General features: G+C 48.1%; 1 long non-coding RNA gene across 1 annotated transcript; it reads left to right on the forward strand.

Moving 5' to 3' along the window:
* The first annotated feature begins 2,162 nt into the window (after positions 1-2,162).
* Positions 2,163-4,609, forward strand: LOC115072107. Its single transcript, XR_003851166.1, has 4 exons — positions 2,163-2,569; positions 2,659-2,707; positions 2,894-2,974; positions 4,069-4,609. It is a non-coding gene; the product is annotated as an uncharacterized LOC115072107 (long non-coding RNA).
* Positions 4,610-8,477: the final 3,868 nt, after the last annotated feature.

Here is an 8,477-nt window from a genome sequence, read left to right on the forward strand (position 1 = left end):
ATATGTTTGGACAACATATTTAGAGCTTGTGAGCTGGGCATGGTGGCCCACGTTTTTAATCCCAGTGTTTGGAGGCAGAGGCATGCAGATCTCTGTGAGTTCCAGGCCAGCCAGGGCAACACAGTGAGACCCTGTCTCAAAAGCAAGCAAGCAAGCAAACAAACAAACAAATTCCCCCAAACAAAACTTGTGAATAAGGTCAGCAGAGGTCTAGGGCTGGGGATATGGCTCAGTTGGTAGGATGCTTGCTTAGTATGCGTGAAGCCCTGGGTTCAGTCTCCAGCTCTGCATAAACTAGGCATGGTGGTACATCCTAGCACTCTGGAGGTGAGGTCAGAGGATCAGTTCAAGGCCATCCTTGGTAACATAGAGAGTTGGAGGCCAGTGTGTGCTACATGAGACCCTGTCTCAAAAAAAAATGGTATTAAGACTTCTGGACAAGATATTTCTGCCAATTGGCAAGATGGCTCAGTTGGTAAGGGCACTTAGGAAGTAGAACTCTGTTAGACTTTTTGGTCATTGTGCAGAATGCCTCACAGAAACAACTTAAAAGGGGTAAAGGGTTACATAATTCCAGAATGCTTACGTTCAGAGGTTTCAGGATGGTGTGGCCAAGCATCTCACATCATAGCAGACAGGAAGGAGAGGAGAGGAGAGGAGAGGAGAGGAGGTGATGTGGAAGGTCCGAGAGAGAGAGAGAGAGAGAGAGAGAGAGAGAGAGAGAGAGAGAGAGAGAGATACAGGAGGGGGGAGAGACAGAGACAAAAGGAGAGAAAAATGGAGAGACACACAGAGACAGAGAAGAGAGACATACCCAGAGAGAGAGACACAGGAGACAGAGAGAGAGGAGAGAAAAAGACAGAGACACAGAGGCAGAAAGAAGAAAGACATGCCTTGAGAGACACACCTAGAGAAGGGGTGGGAATCTAGGGAACATGTATAACTTTCAAAGGTACTCCTCCCCACACCGACCTGTTTCCTCCAGCTAGGCCCACCTACTAAAGTTTCTATCAACTCACAAATAGCGCTACTAGCTGGGGACTGACGGTTCTATACTAGCCCATGTGGGACATTTTAGACTCAAACCATAAGATGCTCCAACTGCATTGCCATGCTGCCTTGCTCTCCATAAATATGATGAAGATGTATGTTAATATCCTGGATCCTGCCAATGACAGAGAGAGGTGATGTCTCCTTTGGGGAGGGAGCTGAAATGAGGAACATTTGTCCTGGAAGATGCAGAGACCCCCTCAAATCTTACCCAGACAATCAGCACAATGATGCTCTGTTACAACAAGCAGCTCCAAAAATCTGCATGCTTTACAGCAACAAAGCTTACGTTTTGGTCTGACGAGATGGCCCAGTGGGTAGAGGCACTTGGCTTCAAGTCTTATGAATGAGTTTAGTCCTGGACACACATGGTGGAGGGAGGGAGGGAGAGAACCAACTCCTGCAAGTTGTCCTCTGACCTCCGCATGCTCACCATGGCTCCTGTGTGCTGCCCCCATACATGAAAGCACACACAAAATAAAGTAAATAAATAAATAAGTGTAACTTAAGGGGCTGGAAAGATGGCTCAGAAGAGCACTTGCTGCTCTTGTAGAGAACTGAAGTTCACTTCCCAGCATCCATGTTGGGCGGCTCACAACTTCCTGTAACGGTAGTTACAGGGATTCTACACCTTCTTCTGGACCCTGAGAGTACCTGCACTCATGGGCATACACCCACACACAGATACATATATGCACATAATTCAGAATAAATATTTTGCTAGGTGTGGTGGCACATATACTCAGGAGGCAGAAGCAGGAGGATCTCTGTGAGTTCCAGGCCATCTGGTCTACATAGCAAGTTTTAATCCAGCCAGAGCTACATAGTGAGACCCTGTCTGGAAAAAAAAAAAAGCTTTATAAGAAAGTAATTTAAAAATGAAAAAAAAGCTATTTCTTGCATCCAAGCTCATAGCTGAGCTATGTCTCTGTTCAACTCTGCTCCATGTGTCCTTTGCCTCCGGGACTTGGTGGGACAAGCCACTTTCCTGTGGGACTTGCAGATCTTATGGAAGAATGCAGGAAAGCAAGAGGCTGAGCTCTGCAATCTTGTTGAATGCTTCTGCTCAGACGCAGCATTAATCACATCCACCCACATTCCATCAGCTCAAGTCAGTTAGTGTCTGACCTGCCCATGTGTTCCACCTACTGGGATGGCTCCTGGAAGTCACGTGGCAGAGCATGATACCCTCAGAGGGACAGAGAAGAGAAGCACAGTAACACAATCTGTTATTTGAAGAAACAAGTGTGGAACGGTGGAACTTGGGGAAAGTCTACTCTTCATCGTAGAGCCTTTCCAGGGGTCACGGAAGGGGACCAAACACTGCAGCTCGTGGACTGCTGGACTCTAGGATCCGCTTTGGACATGCTTCTCCTGGCAAAAACAAAGGCTGGAGAGTGCTAGAACGTTCAACATCTGGAGCCCAAGCAGGGACCTAACAAAACATCCAAGCACACTGGCCCTGGGGATGCATGATGATTGTATGGGAAGAATAACCGTTGCCTCGGGGCTCTGGGCTGTGAGTAACTTCCCCTTCTGTGTTCTGTTGCCCTACTTTCATAATTATAAAAACAAGGTGTTTTTTTCATTTTTTTTTTTTTTTTAAAGATATGTGCTGTTTCCTGAAGCCTCAGAAAGCATGAGACAGCCAGCAGAGGTAACCACTTGACAGTGCCAAAGCCCTCACTATGTTGGGAATTTTTGCCCCTCAGAAGCAAGTGACCCTGCCCATCCCAGCTCCCAAATGGGAACAGCAATTAGAACGATCTCCCCCGGGTGTCTGCTTTGTTTCGTTTGCCTTGCTTTTATGATCTTTTTTTTTTTTTTTTGGTAAACAAATCAGACGTCACTTCCAAAATATGGACATTTCTGGAATTTTCCACATGCAGATTCAGTCTGAGGCTGAAGGAAGAGAAAGACTACGGTGAGTTCATTATCCAGGACATCCTGGTTCCCTTTCTGGCCCAAGAAGGGAGATTAGGCAACAGAGGTTTACAGTGTGCTGGCCGGCAGTGAACCTGTGAGAAGTTGGCCTTGTGCTTCTGTAACAGTTAAACATCAATTAGAGCCAATCTGAGTGACCTGATTCAATAAAAATGGAAACTTGGGTTCTGGGCTTTAGAGTAAAACAGACCTTTGAACTTTGGCCCTGTGTTCTGCAACGTGGGGCCATTAACTTTTTGAGCCTCCACTTTTTCCTTTACAGTTAAAATTTTATTTTTGATTTATTATTTCTATTTTATGTGTGTGAGCGTTTTTCTTGCATGTGTCTAAGTGCACTGCGTGTGTGCAATGCTCTCAAAGGCACAATAGGGGACTGGAGAGATGGCTCAGCAGTTAAGAGTACTTGCTGTTCATTGCTCTCCCAGAGGACCTGGGTTTGGTTCCCAGCACCGACATGGCAGCTGACAATCATCCATGACTCCAGTTTCAGGGGATCCTGTGCCCTCCTCTGGCTTCCATGGGTGTTGTATGCACATGGTACACTTACAGACATGTAGGCAAAACACTCATACACATAAGATAAAAATAATAAAACATTTAAAAAATGGGACAGTAGGGGTATAGCTCAGTGGTAGAGTACTTGCCTAGCATGCATGAGGCCCTAGGTTCAATCCCCAGCATCAGGAAAGAGAGGGAGAGAGGGAGAGAGAGAGAGAGAGAGAGAGAGAGAGAGGGAGAGAGGGAGGGAGAGAGAGGGAGAGAGAGATGGAGAGAGAGCTGAAAGGAATGGGAGAGGGGACGGGACAATGTTTTCATCTTAGTAAATCTTGACCTCCTGAGAACAGAGACACTCCTCTCACATGTTTGTTATAATGAAATGAGGTGCTACGTGAACACGCCTGAAGCATGCACTTAGTAGTCTGTTCCACCCTCTCTCTGATGTCCTGCCACCTGGGGCTGCACAATGTGTTCCCACTTTTCCTGATGTACCCATTTTTTAAACTTTGCAATGATGAATCCCTCTGATAGGGGCCCAACTCCCCCCATCAGTAACTTACTGTGTTCTTTTCCTAGAGGCAAGCCAGATGGAAAACCAGATAATCAGAGGGCAGTGTCTGATGGTGATGCTGGAATACACAAAAGATGTCCCCAGCCCAATGTCTGAGCACTTTTTTTGCTGTATTAACCGCTCTTAACCTACTTGGCATAAGGAATTCCTCTGAGAATCTCAGTAAGGTAGACACTCTTCCTCAGAAAGACATGCAATTACACATACACTTTCAGGAGGTTCACAGAGTCCCGGGGAGCCAGGTTCAGATCTCCTACACTAGATGACTCATCTTATCATGGAAACTGAGACCTTCATGCACTAACCTGGGGTGTATTGATGGGCACTGCCAACTCTTCTTTACCCACGCTCTGTTCTGACACCTTTCTCATGGGCATATTCCATCAGGTCCTTAAGAGTGCTGGCACGGCATATGCCCCCCTCAATAAGTCCTTGGTCACACAGGTTACCGTCCAGTCTTGTTGGGGAACCCTGCTGCTAGGGTTGTAGTCCTCCATGTCCAGATAGCTCTAAGGGGCTCGGGCGCTATATGGAAGGAGTTCCCTTCTCAGCAGGGGGCCTCTTGCTCTCTGCCTAACTTACCTGGAAAGTGCCGCCAAGTATGGATGCCTGACCTTATTTGGAACATGACCTTTGGCATAGTTACCTGGAGTAAAAACTACCCCCAGGTTTTTTCTATGTGATAATTAGGCATTGCCTGATAGTCGGACGATAGGAGCCCACTGCCACGTGTAAATAAAGTGTAGTATGAGCACCTATCAGCTGAAGCATGGGTTACTGCCTCCACACTATATTTTCCCTGACCCCCACTGAATAAATGGAGCTGGGTAGTCGGACGATAGGAGCCCACTGCCACGTGTAAATAAAGCGTAGTATGAGCACCTATCATCTGAAGCATTGGCTACAGCCTCCACACTATATTTTCCCTGACCCCCACTGAATAAATGGAGCTGTTTCACTGAGTCTGGAGCTGTTTGCATCACTGAACCTGCCTCCCCAGAAGGCTTCTGCTCCCTTTGTCCTTGTGGACCGGTGGCCAACGACCCACGAGGAAAGGGAGAGACCCCACACAGTCTTGCTGCCATAAGGCCATTCTGTCCCTTCCAGCTGATTCCATTTTGTTGTATTTTGTGTGGGTGTCAAGGCTTTTTTTTTTTTTTCCCCTCAAAAGATACTCTTGCTGGGTGTGGTGGTGCTCACCTTTAATACAGCACTCAGGAGGCAAAGGCAGGAAGATGGCTGTGAGATCAAGGCCACCATGGTCTGCATAGAGAGTTCCAGGTCAGTTGGGGCTACAGGGAGAACCCGTCTCAACAAAACAAAACAACCCCTCCCCAAAGAACCTCAAACCACCAAAAAAAAAAGGTTCTCTCATTTCACTAAAGTTTGATAAACCTATCTCCACATCCAACCAGAGTGTACTCATTTATTGGCCCTTAGTGAGCACTAAGGAGCCCCTACTCTGTAGGAGGCAGTCTGATAAATGAAGGGGCAGGTTTGACGAGTGGTTGCTTGGGTACCAGCAGTGTAATAGAAATGTGCTGTGGCTGAGACAGAGAAGAGGGATGGGAACTCCAGAGGAAGAATCAGAACTCAAAAGATGGTGCGTTCTGCCTGAGAGGCAGGGGGAGCAGCTCTGAATTTAGGGTTGGAAGGAGGGAGGTGAGCTTGGGCTTGAAGCGTGACGATGAGTGTTCTAGGTAGAGGAGGAGGACAAAGGGTATTCTGACCAGAGGAAATAGCACACCCATAGGCTTAGGGGCTCAGCAAGGCAAGGAGTGTCTATAGAATAGTGAATAAGTTCATGTGGCTAGAGAGGGAGCTGGGGCAGGAGTGGGGAATGATGGCAGCTGAGGGGAAGGCATCTGAGACTTTGGCAATCGTGGTAAGGAGTCTGGGTTTTACTGGGGGAAAGTGGCAGAGTACGAAGAGTTTTAAGCCTCTGCTATAAGTAGTTAAGTGTGGTGGTTTGAATGAGAAATCTCTCCCATAGGCTCATGTATTTGAACACTTGGTCCCCAGTTGGTGGCACTGTTGAGGGGAGGTCATGGACCCTTTAGGAGGTGTGGCCTTGCAAGAATGTCACTGGGGGCAGACTTTGGACTTTGAGAGTTCAAAGCGTTGTCCCTATCCTAGTTTGCTCTCTTGTCTTTCTGTCTCTCTCTCTGTCTCTGTCTCTCTGTTTTTCTCTTTCTCTCTGTTTCATATTTGCCATTGGAGATGTAAGCTTTTGACTTCTTATTTTTGCTGCCCTGCCTTTGGCTTGCTGCCATACCTCCCCACCATGATGGACTCATCTGTCTTTAACTATAGCCCCAAATAAAGTCTTTCTTCTATAAGTTGCCTTGGTTGTGTCATTTTATCACAGCATCAAAAAAGTACCTAATACAGCAAGTGTTTGGAAAGAATACCCTGACTACTGTGGGAAGGAAGGTCTAGAGGGAGGAAGAATCTGTCACAGCTTTGGCAGTCAACGTGATACAGACTAGTCACCTGGGAAGAGGGAGCCCCAGCTGAAAATGTCCTCCATCAAACAGGCCTGTGGCCATGTCTATGCTACATTTTCTTTATTGTTGATTGATGGGGGAGAGCCCAGCCCACTGTGGGTGGTGCCATCCCTAGGCAGGTGGGCCTAGGCTGTATATGAAAGCAAGCCAGTCAGCAGCGATCCTTCGTGGTCTGTGCTTCAGTTCCTGTTTGAGTTCCTGCCTTGGCTTCCCTGGATGATGGACTGAAACAAACCCTTTCCTCCCCAAGTGGCTTTTGGTCATGGTGTTGATCACAGCAGCACAGAACAATCCATAACAGCATCTAAGATGCTAATCCCAGGAGATAAGGGATGACCCAGCTTCAGGAGGGAGAATTGGCAGACAGGAGAACCAGATGAGTCGGGGAGAACAAAACAAGGTCCAGGGCGGTGCCCAGGTTCTCCGTGGGATCCTGGGTGGACAAGGGGGTCTGCACTAGGTGGGATGCATGGGGAGGAGTAGACTAGAGATGAGGGGAGGATGGTGAGCTCGTCTTAAACATATCAGTGCTCTTGGGACATTCAGTTGAAGTTGTCCAGATGTTCTTAGGTTCCTGAGTCTGCAACTCTGAGACAGATGGCCTGGAAGGTAGAGGAGGTGTTTGGTCAAGGAAATGGTAATAGCCTCGATGGGCAGATACCACTAGAAAGAAAGTGCCCTTGGTTGTTACTGTTACCATGGTTATAGTTTCCTTCTGTCCTTGCACTCTCCTTAACATCGCAGGTCCTGGGATAGCCCACTTGGGCCCCTCGAATAACCAGAATTCTCTCATCGCTCTATGGTTTATTTCAGCCTCTGCTTACTCCATTGTGTGAGTGCCTGCCCATACCTGTAATTCAGCTGGAAGCTCTCCTACCCTCCACGTACATCATAGCGATTGCTTTGTTAAATGTTGACTCTTTTTCTTAAGTTTTAATTTTTGTGCGTGTGTATGTGTGTGTGTGTGTGTGTGTGTGTGTGTGCGCGCGTGTTTGCACATGGGCACTGCATGCCATGGTGTACTGTGTGGAGGTCAGAGAACAACCTGTGGGAGTCGGTTCTCTCCTTCAACTATGTGGATTCTGGGGATTGAACTCGGGTCATCGGGCTTGTCGGCAAGTGCCTTTACCTGCTGAGCCTTCTTGCTGGGCAGACTATTTTTATTTATACTAATAATGCACAGCACAGACCTTTAGGCAGTGGGCAAGAAGCCAAAGTATTTCATGGACATGCTCCCAGAAGGAAGCATTTCCTCAGCATGACTCCCAGTGCCAGGGACTAAGATAGCATAGGTCACTCATGGCCAGCTGCTCGTCAAGCAGAGCCTGGCCTGAAACCATCAGTGATGCCCCACCAAGACGCTTTCTCCTGACCCGGCAGGGGAGTGCTCCCTCCAGGCCCCACACCATGTGCCAGCTGCTCTGCCAGGCACCCTCACGCACGATTTTCTTTAGACTCCTCACCCTGACGCATCTTCTCTATCTTAAAAATGAGGAAAATGAAGTGACTTGTTTAAGGTCACAGAGTGGAAAGAGCCAGCTCTCTGGGGACAAATCTCAGGGTCCTTCCCAACCTTGCAGCACATGCTGGAACCAGGAAGTTGCTGGGCCTGTGCTTGTGGCCTTGTGCCTGGTGTCCTTTGGAGAGGCCAGGATCCCCTGGGAAAAAAGAGAGGTCCAGGGGGCGACCTAAGTAGGTTAGTGGAAGCCCATTGGTCCTCTTTCTAGAAGCCTGGCCTGCCTTTGTGAGGGATCCCTCTCCAGGAAGGGGGTTTGGATAGAGCACAAGCCCTTGGCACACATGCAGCCCCGCTGGCTTCCTCCTGGCCTCCTCACTCAGCTCCCAGGCACAAGCCTGTCTCCACAGTAGCTCTGGCCATAAACAGATCCTCAGGAGAAAGTAGGTCA

Source organism: Nannospalax galili, unplaced genomic scaffold, assembly GCF_000622305.1.
Source record: "Nannospalax galili isolate Female #2095 unplaced genomic scaffold, S.galili_v1.0 scaffold1080, whole genome shotgun sequence".
Taxonomy (NCBI): Eukaryota; Metazoa; Chordata; class Mammalia; order Rodentia; family Spalacidae; genus Nannospalax; species Nannospalax galili.